Source organism: Ambystoma mexicanum, unplaced genomic scaffold (assembly GCF_040938575.1).
Source record: "Ambystoma mexicanum isolate Mex_15411 unplaced genomic scaffold, UKY_AmexF1_1 Mex_scaf89, whole genome shotgun sequence".
NCBI classification, from domain to species: Eukaryota; Metazoa; Chordata; class Amphibia; order Caudata; family Ambystomatidae; genus Ambystoma; species Ambystoma mexicanum.
In genome coordinates, this window is record NW_027182509.1 from 33,078 (window position 1) to 49,089 (window position 16,012).

The window sequence follows — 16,012 nt, forward strand, 5'->3', positions numbered from 1 at the left end:
AGATTAGGCTGAGTCAAGTAGGGAATGGGTGCCAAGAACTGACTCTTTAAGAAAAAAGCACCGGCAACGCTAGTCATCGTACAATATTTGTGCACAATTGCTTACATTAGGCGGCCGGTCCACTTTATTGAGTCCCCCTCAGCACCATTTAGTGCTCCTGTTGTCTGCGAAGTCCAAATTGTAACCCTGAATCAGTTCCTCTTCTGACCCTTTGTATCATGTTACATGACGAGTAATGATCACCTGTTAGCTTTATCCCTAATTATAACTCTCACTCTTTCCCTGCATCTAACCCTAGCTCTAATCCCATCATTAACCTCGGTCCGGGCACACGCGTGAACCCTTACTCTCATCTCAGCCTCTCCTGGTGATACATCACACCTGGGATCGTTTGCTCCCTGTGGGCTGTGGGAAATTTGCTACCAGCACGCCCTGGAAGTGGGGCTCATTCCGCTGCAACGGGAGGTCTTCCCAGGACGCGTCACAGCTCAACGCAAGAGCTCCTGGGTTTCGAAGGCTCTTGCAGCAAGTCTTCACAAAGCAGCAGGGAGCGCCGTTCCAGATTGGAAACTTGAGACTGGATGTCCAGAAAAGCAAGACGTCAGAAGCGAAACCTTTTTCCTGCAGGGTGTGGCATACCATCCGCTTGCTCATTGCGACAGAGGTGGCACTAATGAAGGAAGAGGTCAACGTTACGTTCTTCTTTAAAATGCAAGGCCAGGAAAAGTGGCAGCGGTGGGATTTGAACCCACGCCTCCGAAGAGACTGGAGCCTTAATCCAGCGCCTTAGACCGCTCGGCCACGCTACCTCCCTGCTAGTCGCCGAAAGCGGAACTTGACCCGTTGCCCGGCCCGCTTTAGTGCTTTGCCTTTTCTCCTTGGAAAGTCTGGAGACAGGCAGTGGAAGGGCAGGCAAACTGTCAGGTGCGCAGAGGAGGGGAGACCATGAGGCAAGGTGGGAGATGGGGGCAAGAAGTGAGAAAAAAACTAATCGCAAGCTAGGGCAGGATTCGGAAAGTGAAGCCGAAAAGGGGCTTAGCATGCAGCCCAGGGGTTTCTTTGACTGTCCTAAGCCCACAGGGACTTTGCCGTCCTCAGCTCATGAGACTTGAGATGGGTAGCTTGATTTGCTGAGGAAATGCGGGATGACAGATTCAACTCTGGAGTCAAACATAGCCCGGAACTATCGCCTTAAACTGAGTTTTAAGCCTGGTGCCGATAAAAAGAAAGAAATTAGCCTTAGATCGGGCAAGCCGTTTGACGGGGGAAAATGAGACCCCCTAGGCCATCTAGGTGGTCGCTGGATGCTGTGCAGACATCAGCAGCTGTTCATTTCATGCCCTCACGTCTCCTCGTTAGTATAGTGGTCAGTATCCCCGCCTGTCACGCGGGAGACCGGGGTTCAATTCCCCGACGGGGAGGTTAAACCTTTTCTGGATTTTTTTTAGTTCTTGACAAATATTCTTGAAGATTAGGCTGAGTCAAGTAGGGAATGGGTGCCAAGAACTGACTCTTTAAGAAAAAAGCACCGGCAACGCTAGTCATCGTACAATATTTGTGCACAATTGCTTACATTAGGCGGCCGGTCCACTTTATTGAGTCCCCCTCAGCACCATTTAGTGCTCCTGTTGTCTGCGAAGTCCAAATTGTAACCCTGAATCAGTTCCTCTTCTGACCCTTTGTATCATGTTACATGACGAGTAATGATCACCTGTTAGCTTTATCCCTAATTATAACTCTCACTCTTTCCCTGCATCTAACCCTAGCTCTAATCCCATCATTAACCTCGGTCCGGGCACACGCGTGAACCCTTACTCTCATCTCAGCCTCTCCTGGTGATACATCACACCTGGGATCGTTTGCTCCCTGTGGGCTGTGGGAAATTTGCTACCAGCACGCCCTGGAAGTGGGGCTCATTCCGCTGCAACGGGAGGTCTTCCCAGGACGCGTCACAGCTCAACGCAAGAGCTCCTGGGTTTCGAAGGCTCTTGCAGCAAGCCTTCACAAAGCAGCAGGGAGCGCCGTTCCAGATGGGAAACTTGAGACTGGATGTCCAGAAAAGCAAGACGTCAGAAGCGAAACCTTTTTCCTGCAGGGTGTGGCATACCATCCGCTTGCTCATTGCGACAGAGGTGGCACTAATGAAGGAAGAGGTCAACGTTACGTTCTTCTTTAAAATGCAAGGCCAGGAAAAGTGGCAGCGGTGGGATTTGAACCCACGCCTCCGAAGAGACTGGAGCCTTAATCCAGCGCCTTAGACCGCTCGGCCACGCTACCTCCCTGCTAGTCGCCGAAAGCGGAACTTGACCCGTTGCCCGGCCCGCTTTAGTGCTTTGCCTTTTCTCCTTGGAAAGTCTGGAGACAGGCAGTGGAAGGGCAGGCAAACTGTCAGGTGCGCAGAGGAGGGGAGACCATGAGGCAAGGTGGGAGATGGGGGCAAGAAGTGAGAAAAAAACTAATCGCAAGCTAGGGCAGGATTCGGAAAGTGAAGCCGAAAAGGGGCTTAGCATGCAGCCCAGGGGTTTCTTTGACTGTCCTAAGCCCACAGGGACTTTGCCGTCCTCAGCTCATGAGACTTGAGATGGGTAGCTTGATTTGCTGAGGAAATGCGGGATGACAGATTCAACTCTGGAGTCAAACATAGCCCGGAACTATCGCCTTAAACTGAGTTTTAAGCCTGGTGCCGATAAAAAGAAAGAAATTAGCCTTAGATCGGGCAAGCCGTTTGACGGGGGAAAATGAGACCCCCTAGGCCATCTAGGTGGTCGCTGGATGCTGTGCAGACATCAGCAGCTGTTCATTTCATGCCCTCACGTCTCCTCGTTAGTATAGTGGTCAGTATCCCCGCCTGTCACGCGGGAGACCGGGGTTCAATTCCCCGACGGGGAGGTTAAACCTTTTCTGGATTTTTTTTAGTTCTTGACAAATATTCTTGAAGATTAGGCTGAGTCAAGTAGGGAATGGGTGCCAAGAACTGACTCTTTAAGAAAAAAGCACCGGCAACGCTAGTCATCGTACAATATTTGTGCACAATTGCTTACATTAGGCGGCCGGTCCACTTTATTGAGTCCCCCTCAGCACCATTTAGTGCTCCTGTTGTCTGCGAAGTCCAAATTGTAACCCTGAATCAGTTCCTCTTCTGACCCTTTGTATCATGTTACATGACGAGTAATGATCACCTGTTAGCTTTATCCCTAATTATAACTCTCACTCTTTCCCTGCATCTAACCCTAGCTCTAATCCCATCATTAACCTCGGTCCGGGCACACGCGTGAACCCTTACTCTCATCTCAGCCTCTCCTGGTGATACATCACACCTGGGATCGTTTGCTCCCTGTGGGCTGTGGGAAATTTGCTACCAGCACGCCCTGGAAGTGGGGCTCATTCCGCTGCAACGGGAGGTCTTCCCAGGACGCGTCACAGCTCAACGCAAGAGCTCCTGGGTTTCGAAGGCTCTTGCAGCAAGCCTTCACAAAGCAGCAGGGAGCGCCGTTCCAGATGGGAAACTTGAGACTGGATGTCCAGAAAAGCAAGACGTCAGAAGCGAAACCTTTTTCCTGCAGGGTGTGGCATACCATCCGCTTGCTCATTGCGACAGAGCTGGCACTAATGAAGGAAGAGGTCAACGTTACGTTCTTCTTTAAAATGCAAGGCCAGGAAAAGTGGCAGCGGTGGGATTTGAACCCACGCCTCCGAAGAGACTGGAGCCTTAATCCAGCACCTTAGACCGCTCGGCCACGCTACCTCCCTGCTAGTCGCCGAAAGCGGAACTTGACCCGTTGCCCGGCCCGCTTTAGTGCTTTGCCTTTTCTCCTTGGAAAGTCTGGAGACAGGCAGTGGAAGGGCAGGCAAACTGTCAGGTGCGCAGAGGAGGGGAGACCATGAGGCAAGGTGGGAGTTGGGGGCAAGAAGTGAGAAAAAAACTAATCGCAAGCTAGGGCAGGATTCGGAAAGTGAAGCCGAAAAGGGGCTTAGCATGCAGCCCAGGGGTTTCTTTGACTGTCCTAAGCCCACAGGGACTTTGCCGTCCTCAGCTCATGAGACTTGAGATGGGTAGCTTGATTTGCTGAGGAAATGCGGGATGACAGATTCAACTCTGGAGTCAAACATAGCCCGGAACTATCGCCTTAAACTGAGTTTTAAGCCTGGTGCCGATAAAAAGAAAGAAATTAGCCTTAGATCGGGCAAGCCATTTGACGGGGGAAAATGAGACCCCCTAGGCCATCTAGGTGGTCGCTGGATGCTGTGCAGACATCAGCAGCTGTTCATTTCATGCCCTCACGTCTCCTCGTTAGTATAGTGGTCAGTATCGGCGGGAGACCGGGGTTCAATTCCCCGACGGGGAGGTTAAACCTTTTCTGGATTTTTTTTAGTTCTTGACAAATATTCTTGAAGATTAGGCTGAGTCAAGTAGGGAATGGGTGCCAAGAACTGACTCTTTAAGAAAAAAGCACCGGCAACGCTAGTCATCGTACAATATTTGTGCACAATTGCTTACATTAGGCGGCCGGTCCACTTTATTGAGTCCCCCTCAGCACCATTTAGTGCTCCTGTTGTCTGCGAAGTCCAAATTGTAACCCTGAATCAGTTCCTCTTCTGACCCTTTGTATCATGTTACATGACGAGTAATGATCACCTGTTAGCTTTATCCCTAATTATAACTCTCACTCTTTCCCTGCATCTAACCCTAGCTCTAATCCCATCATTAACCTCGGTCCGGGCACACGCGTGAACCCTTACTCTCATCTCAGCCTCTCCTGGTGATACATCACACCTGGGATCGTTTGCTCCCTGTGGGCTGTGGGAAATTTGCTACCAGCACGCCCTGGAAGTGGGGCTCATTCCGCTGCAACGGGAGGTCTTCCCAGGACGCGTCACAGCTCAACGCAAGAGCTCCTGGGTTTCGAAGGCTCTTGCAGCAAGCCTTCACAAAGCAGCAGGGAGCGCCGTTCCAGATGGGAAACTTGAGACTGGATGTCCAGAAAAGCAAGACGTCAGAAGCGAAACCTTTTTCCTGCAGGGTGTGGCATACCATCCGCTTGCTCATTGCGACAGAGGTGGCACTAATGAAGGAAGAGGTCAACGTTACGTTCTTCTTTAAAATGCAAGGCCAGGAAAAGTGGCAGCGGTGGGATTTGAACCCACGCCTCCGAAGAGACTGGAGCCTTAATCCAGCACCTTAGACCGCTCGGCCACGCTACCTCCCTGCTAGTCGCCGAAAGCGGAACTTGACCCGTTGCCCGGCCCGCTTTAGTGCTTTGCCTTTTCTCCTTGGAAAGTCTGGAGACAGGCAGTGGAAGGGCAGGCAAACTGTCAGGTGCGCAGAGGAGGGGAGACCATGAGGCAAGGTGGGAGATGGGGGCAAGAAGTGAGAAAAAAACTAATCGCAAGCTAGGGCAGGATTCGGAAAGTGAAGCCGAAAAGGGGCTTAGCATGCAGCCCAGGGGTTTCTTTGACTGTCCTAAGCCCACAGGGACTTTGCCGTCCTCAGCTCATGAGACTTGAGATGGGTAGCTTGATTTGCTGAGGAAATGCGGGATGACAGATTCAACTCTGGAGTCAAACATAGCCCGGAACTATCGCCTTAAACTGAGTTTTAAGCCTGGTGCCGATAAAAAGAAAGAAATTAGCCTTAGATCGGGCAAGCCGTTTGACGGGGGAAAATGAGACCCCCTAGGCCATCTAGGTGGTCGCTGGATGCTGTGCAGACATCAGCAGCTGTTCATTTCATGCCCTCACGTCTCCTCGTTAGTATAGTGGTCAGTATCCCCGCCTGTCACGCGGGAGACCGGGGAGGTTAAACCTTTTCTGGATTTTTTTTAGTTCTTGACAAATATTCTTGAAGATTAGGCTGAGTCAAGTAGGGAATGGGTGCCAAGAACTGACTCTTTAAGAAAAAAGCACCGGCAACGCTAGTCATCGTACAATATTTGTGCACAATTGCTTACATTAGGCGGCCGGTCCACTTTATTGAGTCCCCCTCAGCACCATTTAGTGCTCCTGTTGTCTGCGAAGTCCAAATTGTAACCCTGAATCAGTTCCTCTTCTGACCCTTTGTATCATGTTACATGACGAGTAATGATCACCTGTTAGCTTTATCCCTAATTATAACTCTCACTCTTTCCCTGCATCTAACCCTAGCTCTAATCCCATCATTAACCTCGGTCCGGGCACACGCGTGAACCCTTACTCTCATCTCAGCCTCTCCTGGTGATACATCACACCTGGGATCGTTTGCTCCCTGTGGGCTGTGGGAAATTTGCTACCAGCACGCCCTGGAAGTGGGGCTCATTCCGCTACAACGGGAGGTCTTCCCAGGACGCGTCACAGCTCAACGCAAGAGCTCCTGGGTTTCGAAGGCTCTTGCAGCAAGCCTTCACAAAGCAGCAGGGAGCGCCGTTCCAGATGGGAAACTTGAGACTGGATGTCCAGAAAAGCAAGACGTCAGAAGCGAAACCTTTTTCCTGCAGGGTGTGGCATACCATCCGCTTGCTCATTGCGACAGAGCTGGCACTAATGAAGGAAGAGGTCAACGTTACGTTCTTCTTTAAAATGCAAGGCCAGGAAAAGTGGCAGCGGTGGGATTTGAACCCACGCCTCCGAAGAGACTGGAGCCTTAATCCAGCACCTTAGACCGCTCGGCCACGCTACCTCCCTGCTAGTCGCCGAAAGCGGAACTTGACCCGTTGCCCGGCCCGCTTTAGTGCTTTGCCTTTTCTCCTTGGAAAGTCTGGAGACAGGCAGTGGAAGGGCAGGCAAACTGTCAGGTGCGCAGAGGAGGGGAGACCATGAGGCAAGGTGGGAGTTGGGGGCAAGAAGTGAGAAAAAAACTAATCGCAAGCTAGGGCAGGATTCGGAAAGTGAAGCCGAAAAGGGGCTTAGCATGCAGCCCAGGGGTTTCTTTGACTGTCCTAAGCCCACAGGGACTTTGCCGTCCTCAGCTCATGAGACTTGAGATGGGTAGCTTGATTTGCTGAGGAAATGCGGGATGACAGATTCAACTCTGGAGTCAAACATAGCCCGGAACTATCGCCTTAAACTGAGTTTTAAGCCTGGTGCCGATAAAAAGAAAGAAATTAGCCTTAGATCGGGCAAGCCGTTTGACGGGGGAAAATGAGACCCCCTAGGCCATCTAGGTGGTCGCTGGATGCTGTGCAGACATCAGCAGCTGTTCATTTCATGCCCTCACGTCTCCTCGTTAGTATAGTGGTCAGTATCCCCGCCTGTCACGCGGGAGACCGGGGTTCAATTCCCTGACGGGGAGGTTAAACCTTTTCTGGATTTTTTTTAGTTCTTGACAAATATTCTTGAAGATTAGGCTGAGTCAAGTAGGGAATGGGTGCCAAGAACTGACTCTTTAAGAAAAAAGCACCGGCAACGCTAGTCATCGTACAATATTTGTGCACAATTGCTTACATTAGGCGGCCGGTCCACTTTATTGAGTCCCCCTCAGCACCATTTAGTGCTCCTGTTGTCTGCGAAGTCCAAATTGTAACCCTGAATCAGTTCCTCTTCTGACCCTTTGTATCATGTTACATGACGAGTAATGATCACCTGTTAGCTTTATCCCTAATTATAACTCTCACTCTTTCCCTGCATCTAACCCTAGCTCTAATCCCATCATTAACCTCGGTCCGGGCACACGCGTGAACCCTTACTCTCATCTCAGCCTCTCCTGGTGATACATCACACCTGGGATCGTTTGCTCCCTGTGGGCTGTGGGAAATTTGCTACCAGCACGCCCTGGAAGTGGGGCTCATTCCGCTGCAACGGGAGGTCTTCCCAGGACGCGTCACAGCTCAACGCAAGAGCTCCTGGGTTTCGAAGGCTCTTGCAGCAAGTCTTCACAAAGCAGCAGGGAGCGCCGTTCCAGATGGGAAACTTGAGACTGGATGTCCAGAAAAGCAAGACGTCAGAAGCGAAACCTTTTTCCTGCAGGGTGTGGCATACCATCCGCTTGCTCATTGCGACAGAGGTGGCACTAATGAAGGAAGAGGTCAACGTTACGTTCTTCTTTAAAATGCAAGGCCAGGAAAAGTGGCAGCGGTGGGATTTGAACCCACGCCTCCGAAGAGACTGGAGCCTTAATCCAGCGCCTTAGACCGCTCGGCCACGCTACCTCCCTGCTAGTCGCCGAAAGCGGAACTTGACCCGTTGCCCGGCCCGCTTTAGTGCTTTGCCTTTTCTCCTTGGAAAGTCTGGAGACAGGCAGTGGAAGGGCAGGCAAACTGTCAGGTGCGCAGAGGAGGGGAGACCATGAGGCAAGGTGGGAGATGGGGGCAAGAAGTGAGAAAAAAACTAATCGCAAGCTAGGGCAGGATTCGGAAAGTGAAGCCGAAAAGGGGCTTAGCATGCAGCCCAGGGGTTTCTTTGACTGTCCTAAGCCCACAGGGACTTTGCCGTCCTCAGCTCATGAGACTTGAGATGGGTAGCTTGATTTGCTGAGGAAATGCGGGATGACAGATTCAACTCTGGAGTCAAACATAGCCCGGAACTATCGCCTTAAACTGAGTTTTAAGCCTGGTGCCGATAAAAAGAAAGAAATTAGCCTTAGATCGGGCAAGCCGTTTGACGGGGGAAAATGAGACCCCCTAGGCCATCTAGGTGGTCGCTGGATGCTGTGCAGACATCAGCAGCTGTTCATTTCATGCCCTCACGTCTCCTCGTTAGTATAGTGGTCAGTATCCCCGCCTGTCACGCGGGAGACCGGGGTTCCCCGACGGGGAGGTTAAACCTTTTCTGGATTTTTTTTAGTTCTTGACAAATATTCTTGAAGATTAGGCTGAGTCAAGTAGGGAATGGGTGCCAAGAACTGACTCTTTAAGAAAAAAGCACCGGCAACGCTAGTCATCGTACAATATTTGTGCACAATTGCTTACATTAGGCGGCCGGTCCACTTTATTGAGTCCCCCTCAGCACCATTTAGTGCTCCTGTTGTCTGCGAAGTCCAAATTGTAACCCTGAATCAGTTCCTCTTCTGACCCTTTGTATCATGTTACATGACGAGTAATGATCACCTGTTAGCTTTATCCCTAATTATAACTCTCACTCTTTCCCTGCATCTAACCCTAGCTCTAATCCCATCATTAACCTCGGTCCGGGCACACGCGTGAACCCTTACTCTCATCTCAGCCTCTCCTGGTGATACATCACACCTGGGATCGTTTGCTCCCTGTGGGCTGTGGGAAATTTGCTACCAGCACGCCCTGGAAGTGGGGCTCATTCCGCTGCAACGGGAGGTCTTCCCAGGACGCGTCACAGCTCAACGCAAGAGCTCCTGGGTTTCGAAGGCTCTTGCAGCAAGTCTTCACAAAGCAGCAGGGAGCGCCGTTCCAGATGGGAAACTTGAGACTGGATGTCCAGAAAAGCAAGACGTCAGAAGCGAAACCTTTTTCCTGCAGGGTGTGGCATACCATCCGCTTGCTCATTGCGACAGAGGTGGCACTAATGAAGGAAGAGGTCAACGTTACGTTCTTCTTTAAAATGCAAGGCCAGGAAAAGTGGCAGCGGTGGGATTTGAACCCACGCCTCCGAAGAGACTGGAGCCTTAATCCAGCGCCTTAGACCGCTCGGCCACGCTACCTCCCTGCTAGTTGCCGAAAGCGGAACTTGACCCGTTGCCCGGCCCGCTTTAGTGCTTTGCCTTTTCTCCTTGGAAAGTCTGGAGACAGGCAGTGGAAGGGCAGGCAAACTGTCAGGTGCGCAGAGGAGGGGAGACCATGAGGCAAGGTGGGAGATGGGGGCAAGAAGTGAGGAAAAAACTAATCGCAAGCTAGGGCAGGATTCGGAAAGTGAAGCCGAAAAGGGGCTTAGCATGCAGCCCAGGGGTTTCTTTGACTGTCCTAAGCCCACAGGGACTTTGCCGTCCTCAGCTCATGAGACTTGAGATGGGTAGCTTGATTTGCTGAGGAAATGCGGGATGACAGATTCAACTCTGGAGTCAAACATAGCCCGGAACTATCGCCTTAAACTGAGTTTTAAGCCTGGTGCCGATAAAAAGAAAGAAATTAGCCTTAGATCGGGCAAGCCGTTTGACGGGGGAAAATGAGACCCCCTAGGCCATCTAGGTGGTCGCTGGATGCTGTGCAGACATCAGCAGCTGTTCATTTCATGCCCTCACGTCTCCTCGTTAGTATAGTGGTCAGTATCCCCGCCTGTCACGCGGGAGACCGGGGTTCAATTCCCCGACGGGGAGGTTAAACCTTTTCTGGATTTTTTTTAGTTCTTGACAAATATTCTTGAAGATTAGGCTGAGTCAAGTAGGGAATGGGTGCCAAGAACTGACTCTTTAAGAAAAAAGCACCGGCAACGCTAGTCATCGTACAATATTTGTGCACAATTGCTTACATTAGGCGGCCGGTCCACTTTATTGAGTCCCCCTCAGCACCATTTAGTGCTCCTGTTGTCTGCGAAGTCCAAATTGTAACCCTGAATCAGTTCCTCTTCTGACCCTTTGTATCATGTTACATGACGAGTAATGATCACCTGTTAGCTTTATCCCTAATTATAACTCTCACTCTTTCCCTGCATCTAACCCTAGCTCTAATCCCATCATTAACCTCGGTCCGGGCACACGCGTGAACCCTTACTCTCATCTCAGCCTCTCCTGGTGATACATCACACCTGGGATCGTTTGCTCCCTGTGGGCTGTGGGAAATTTGCTACCAGCACGCCCTGGAAGTGGGGCTCATTCCGCTGCAACGGGAGGTCTTCCCAGGACGCGTCACAGCTCAACGCAAGAGCTCCTGGGTTTCGAAGGCTCTTGCAGCAAGCCTTCACAAAGCAGCAGGGAGCGCCGTTCCAGATGGGAAACTTGAGACTGGATGTCCAGAAAAGCAAGACGTCAGAAGCGAAACCTTTTTCCTGCAGGGTGTGGCATACCATCCGCTTGCTCATTGCGACAGAGGTGGCACTAATGAAGGAAGAGGTCAACGTTACGTTCTTCTTTAAAATGCAAGGCCAGGAAAAGTGGCAGCGGTGGGATTTGAACCCACGCCTCCGAAGAGACTGGAGCCTTAATCCAGCACCTTAGACCGCTCGGCCACGCTACCTCCCTGCTAGTCACCGAAAGCGGAACTTGACCCGTTGCCCGGCCCGCTTTAGTGCTTTGCCTTTTCTCCTTGGAAAGTCTGGAGACAGGCAGTGGAAGGGCAGGCAAACTGTCAGGTGCGCAGAGGAGGGGAGACCATGAGGCAAGGTGGGAGATGGGGGCAAGAAGTGAGAAAAAAACTAATCGCAAGCTAGGGCAGGATTCGGAAAGTGAAGCCGAAAAGGGGCTTAGCATGCAGCCCAGGGGTTTCTTTGACTGTCCTAAGCCCACAGGGACTTTGCCGTCCTCAGCTCATGAGACTTGAGATGGGTAGCTTGATTTGCTGAGGAAATGCGGGATGACAGATTCAACTCTGGAGTCAAACATAGCCCGGAACTATCGCCTTAAACTGAGTTTTAAGCCTGGTGCCGATAAAAAGAAAGAAATTAGCCTTAGATCGGGCAAGCCGTTTGACGGGGGAAAATGAGACCCCCTAGGCCATCTAGGTGGTCGCTGGATGCTGTGCAGACATCAGCAGCTGTTCATTTCATGCCCTCACGTCTCCTCGTTAGTATAGTGGTCAGTATCCCCGCCTGTCACGCGGGAGACCGGGGTTCAATTCCCCGACGGGGAGGTTAAACCTTTTCTGGATTTTTTTTAGTTCTTGACAAATATTCTTGAAGATTAGGCTGAGTCAAGTAGGGAATGGGTGCCAAGAACTGACTCTTTAAGAAAAAAGCACCGGCAACGCTAGTCATCGTACAATATTTGTGCACAATTGCTTACATTAGGCGGCCGGTCCACTTTATTGAGTCCCCCTCAGCACCATTTAGTGCTCCTGTTGTCTGCGAAGTCCAAATTGTAACCCTGAATCAGTTCCTCTTCTGACCCTTTGTATCATGTTACATGACGAGTAATGATCACCTGTTAGCTTTATCCCTAATTATAACTCTCACTCTTTCCCCCCTGCATCTAACCCTAGCTCTAATCCCATCATTAACCTCGGTCCGGGCACACGCGTGAACCCTTACTCTCATCTCAGCCTCTCCTGGTGATACATCACACCTGGGATCGTTTGCTCCCTGTGGGCTGTGGGAAATTTGCTACCAGCACGCCCTGGAAGTGGGGCTCATTCCGCTGCAACGGGAGGTCTTCCCAGGACGCGTCACAGCTCAACGCAAGAGCTCCTGGGTTTCGAAGGCTCTTGCAGCAAGCCTTCACAAAGCAGCAGGGAGCGCCGTTCCAGATGGGAAACTTGAGACTGGATGTCCAGAAAAGCAAGACGTCAGAAGCGAAACCTTTTTCCTGCAGGGTGTGGCATACCATCCGCTTGCTCATTGCGACAGAGCTGGCACTAATGAAGGAAGAGGTCAACGTTACGTTCTTCTTTAAAATGCAAGGCCAGGAAAAGTGGCAGCGGTGGGATTTGAACCCACGCCTCCGAAGAGACTGGAGCCTTAATCCAGCACCTTAGACCGCTCGGCCACGCTACCTCCCTGCTAGTCGCCGAAAGCGGAACTTGACCCGTTGCCCGGCCCGCTTTAGTGCTTTGCCTTTTCTCCTTGGAAAGTCTGGAGACAGGCAGTGGAAGGGCAGGCAAACTGTCAGGTGCGCAGAGGAGGGGAGACCATGAGGCAAGGTGGGAGTTGGGGGCAAGAAGTGAGAAAAAAACTAATCGCAAGCTAGGGCAGGATTCGGAAAGTGAAGCCGAAAAGGGGCTTAGCATGCAGCCCAGGGGTTTCTTTGACTGTCCTAAGCCCACAGGGACTTTGCCGTCCTCAGCTCATGAGACTTGAGATGGGTAGCTTGATTTGCTGAGGAAATGCGGGATGACAGATTCAACTCTGGAGTCAAACATAGCCCGGAACTATCGCCTTAAACTGAGTTTTAAGCCTGGTGCCGATAAAAAGAAAGAAATTAGCCTTAGATCGGGCAAGCCGTTTGACGGGGGAAAATGAGACCCCCTAGGCCATCTAGGTGGTCGCTGGATGCTGTGCAGACATCAGCAGCTGTTCATTTCATGCCCTCACGTCTCCTCGTTAGTATAGTGGTCAGTATCCCCGCCTGTCACGCGGGAGACCGGGGAGGTTAAACCTTTTCTGGATTTTTTTTAGTTCTTGACAAATATTCTTGAAGATTAGGCTGAGTCAAGTAGGGAATGGGTGCCAAGAACTGACTCTTTAAGAAAAAAGCACCGGCAACGCTAGTCATCGTACAATATTTGTGCACAATTGCTTACATTAGGCGGCCGTTCCACTTTATTGAGTCCCCCTCAGCACCATTTAGTGCTCCTGTTGTCTGCGAAGTCCAAATTGTAACCCTGAATCAGTTCCTCTTCTGACCCTTTGTATCATGTTACATGACGAGTAATGATCACCTGTTAGCTTTATCCCTAATTATAACTCTCACTCTTTCCCTGCATCTAACCCTAGCTCTAATCCCATCATTAACCTCGGTCCGGGCACACGCGTGAACCCTTACTCTCATCTCAGCCTCTCCTGGTGATACATCACACCTGGGATCGTTTGCTCCCTGTGGGCTGTGGGAAATTTGCTACCAGCACGCCCTGGAAGTGGGGCTCATTCCGCTGCAACGGGAGGTCTTCCCAGGACGCGTCACAACTCAACGCAAGAGCTCCTGGGTTTCGAAGGCTCTTGCAGCAAGCCTTCACAAAGCAGCAGGGAGCGCCGTTCCAGATGGGAAACTTGAGACTGGATGTCCAGAAAAGCAAGACGTCAGAAGCGAAACCTTTTTCCTGCAGGGTGTGGCATACCATCCGCTTGCTCATTGCGACAGAGCTGGCACTAATGAAGGAAGAGGTCAACGTTACGTTCTTCTTTAAAATGCAAGGCCAGGAAAAGTGGCAGCGGTGGGATTTGAACCACGCCTCCGAAGAGACTGGAGCCTTAATCCAGCACCTTAGACCGCTCGGCCACGCTACCTCCCTGCTAGTCGCCGAAAGCGGAACTTGACCCGTTGCCCGGCCCGCTTTAGTGCTTTGCCTTTTCTCCTTGGAAAGTCTGGAGACAGGCAGTGGAAGGGCAGGCAAACTGTCAGGTGCGCAGAGGAGGGGAGACCATGAGGCAAGGTGGGAGTTGGGGGCAAGAAGTGAGAAAAAAACTAATCGCAAGCTAGGGCAGGATTCGGAAAGTGAAGCCGAAAAGGGGCTTAGCATGCAGCCCAGGGGTTTCTTTGACTGTCCTAAGCCCACAGGGACTTTGCCGTCCTCAGCTCATGAGACTTGAGATGGGTAGCTTGATTTGCTGAGGAAATGCGGGATGACAGATTCAACTCTGGAGTCAAACATAGCCCGGAACTATCGCCTTAAACTGAGTTTTAAGCCTGGTGCCGATAAAAAGAAAGAAATTTGCCTTAGATCGGGCAAGCCGTTTGACGGGGGAAAATGAGACCCCCTAGGCCATCTAGGTGGTCGCTGGATGCTGTGCAGACATCAGCAGCTGTTCATTTCATGCCCTCACGTCTCCTCGTTAGTATAGTGGTCAGTATCCCCGCCTGTCACGCGGGAGACCGGGGAGGTTAAACCTTTTCTGGATTTTTTTTAGTTCTTGACAAATATTCTTGAAGATTAGGCTGAGTCAAGTAGGGAATGGGTGCCAAGAACTGACTCTTTAAGAAAAAAGCACCGGCAACGCTAGTCATCGTACAATATTTGTGCACAATTGCTTACATTAGGCGGCCGGTCCACTTTATTGAGTCCCCCTCAGCACCATTTAGTGCTCCTGTTGTCTGCGAAGTCCAAATTGTAACCCTGAATCAGTTCCTCTTCTGACCCTTTGTATCATGTTACATGACGAGTAATGATCACCTGTTAGCTTTATCCCTAATTATAACTCTCACTCTTTCCCTGCATCTAACCCTAGCTCTAATCCCATCATTAACCTCGGTCCGGGCACACGCGTGAACCCTTACTCTCATCTCAGCCTCTCCTGGTGATACATCACACCTGGGATCGTTTGCTCCCTGTGGGCTGTGGGAAATTTGCTACCAGCACGCCCTGGAAGTGGGGCTCATTCCGCTGCAACGGGAGGTCTTCCCAGGACGCGTCACAGCTCAACGCAAGAGCTCCTGGGTTTCGAAGGCTCTTGCAGCAAGCCTTCACAAAGCAGCAGGGAGCGCCGTTCCAGATGGGAAACTTGAGACTGGATGTCCAGAAAAGCAAGACGTCAGAAGCGAAACCTTTTTCCTGCAGGGTGTGGCATACCATCCGCTTGCTCATTGCGACAGAGGTGGCACTAATGAAGGAAGAGGTCAACGTTACGTTCTTCTTTAAAATGCAAGGCCAGGAAAAGTGGCAGCGGTGGGATTTGAACCCACGCCTCCGAAGAGACTGGAGCCTTAATCCAGCGCCTTAGACCGCTCGGCCACGCTACCTCCCTGCTAGTTGCCGAAAGCGGAACTTGACCCGTTGCCCGGCCCGCTTTAGTGCTTTGCCTTTTCTCCTTGGAAAGTCTGGAGACAGGCAGTGGAAGGGCAGGCAAACTGTCAGGTGCGCAGAGGAGGGGAGACCATGAGGCAAGGTGGGAGATGGGGGCAAGAAGTGAGAAAAAAACTAATCGCAAGCTAGGGCTGGATTCGGAAAGTGAAGCCGAAAAGGGGCTTAGCATGCAGCCCAGGGGTTTCTTTGACTGTCCTAAGCCCACAGGGACTTTGCCGTCCTCAGCTCATGAGACTTGAGATGGGTAGCTTGATTTGCTGAGGAAATGCGGGATGACAGATTCAACTCTGGAGTCAAACATAGCCCGGAACTATCGCCTTAAACTGAGTTTTAAGCCTGGTGCCGATAAAAAGAAAGAAATTAGCCTTAGATCGGGCAAGCCGTTTGACGGGGGAAAATGAGACCCCCTAGGCCATCTAGGTGGTCGCTGGATGCTGTGCAGACATCAGCAGCTGTTCATTTCATGCCCTCACGTCTCCTCGTTAGTATAGTGGTCAGTATCCCCGCCTGTCACGCGGGAGACCGGG

The 16,012-nt window shown here is 51.3% G+C and overlaps 9 non-coding genes across 9 annotated transcripts; 4 read left to right on the forward strand and 5 right to left on the reverse strand.

The window, feature by feature from the left end:
- Positions 1-727: 727 nt before the first annotated feature.
- On the reverse strand, positions 728-809 carry TRNAL-AAG (transfer RNA leucine (anticodon AAG)). Its single transcript has one exon. It is a non-coding gene; the product is annotated as a tRNA-Leu (tRNA).
- A 540-nt stretch (positions 810-1,349) lies between these two features.
- On the forward strand, positions 1,350-1,421 carry TRNAD-GUC (transfer RNA aspartic acid (anticodon GUC)). Its single transcript has one exon. It is a non-coding gene; the product is annotated as a tRNA-Asp (tRNA).
- A 774-nt stretch (positions 1,422-2,195) lies between these two features.
- TRNAL-AAG (transfer RNA leucine (anticodon AAG)) lies at positions 2,196-2,277 on the reverse strand. Its single transcript has one exon. It is a non-coding gene; the product is annotated as a tRNA-Leu (tRNA).
- A 540-nt stretch (positions 2,278-2,817) lies between these two features.
- On the forward strand, positions 2,818-2,889 carry TRNAD-GUC (transfer RNA aspartic acid (anticodon GUC)). The gene has a single exon. It is a non-coding gene; the product is annotated as a tRNA-Asp (tRNA).
- A 5,149-nt stretch (positions 2,890-8,038) lies between these two features.
- On the reverse strand, positions 8,039-8,120 carry TRNAL-AAG (transfer RNA leucine (anticodon AAG)). Its single transcript has one exon. It is a non-coding gene; the product is annotated as a tRNA-Leu (tRNA).
- A 1,381-nt stretch (positions 8,121-9,501) lies between these two features.
- TRNAL-AAG (transfer RNA leucine (anticodon AAG)) lies at positions 9,502-9,583 on the reverse strand. The gene has a single exon. It is a non-coding gene; the product is annotated as a tRNA-Leu (tRNA).
- Positions 9,584-10,123: 540 nt separating this feature from the next.
- TRNAD-GUC (transfer RNA aspartic acid (anticodon GUC)) lies at positions 10,124-10,195 on the forward strand. The gene has a single exon. It is a non-coding gene; the product is annotated as a tRNA-Asp (tRNA).
- A 1,396-nt stretch (positions 10,196-11,591) lies between these two features.
- On the forward strand, positions 11,592-11,663 carry TRNAD-GUC (transfer RNA aspartic acid (anticodon GUC)). The gene has a single exon. It is a non-coding gene; the product is annotated as a tRNA-Asp (tRNA).
- A 3,676-nt stretch (positions 11,664-15,339) lies between these two features.
- TRNAL-AAG (transfer RNA leucine (anticodon AAG)) lies at positions 15,340-15,421 on the reverse strand. The gene has a single exon. It is a non-coding gene; the product is annotated as a tRNA-Leu (tRNA).
- Positions 15,422-16,012: the final 591 nt, after the last annotated feature.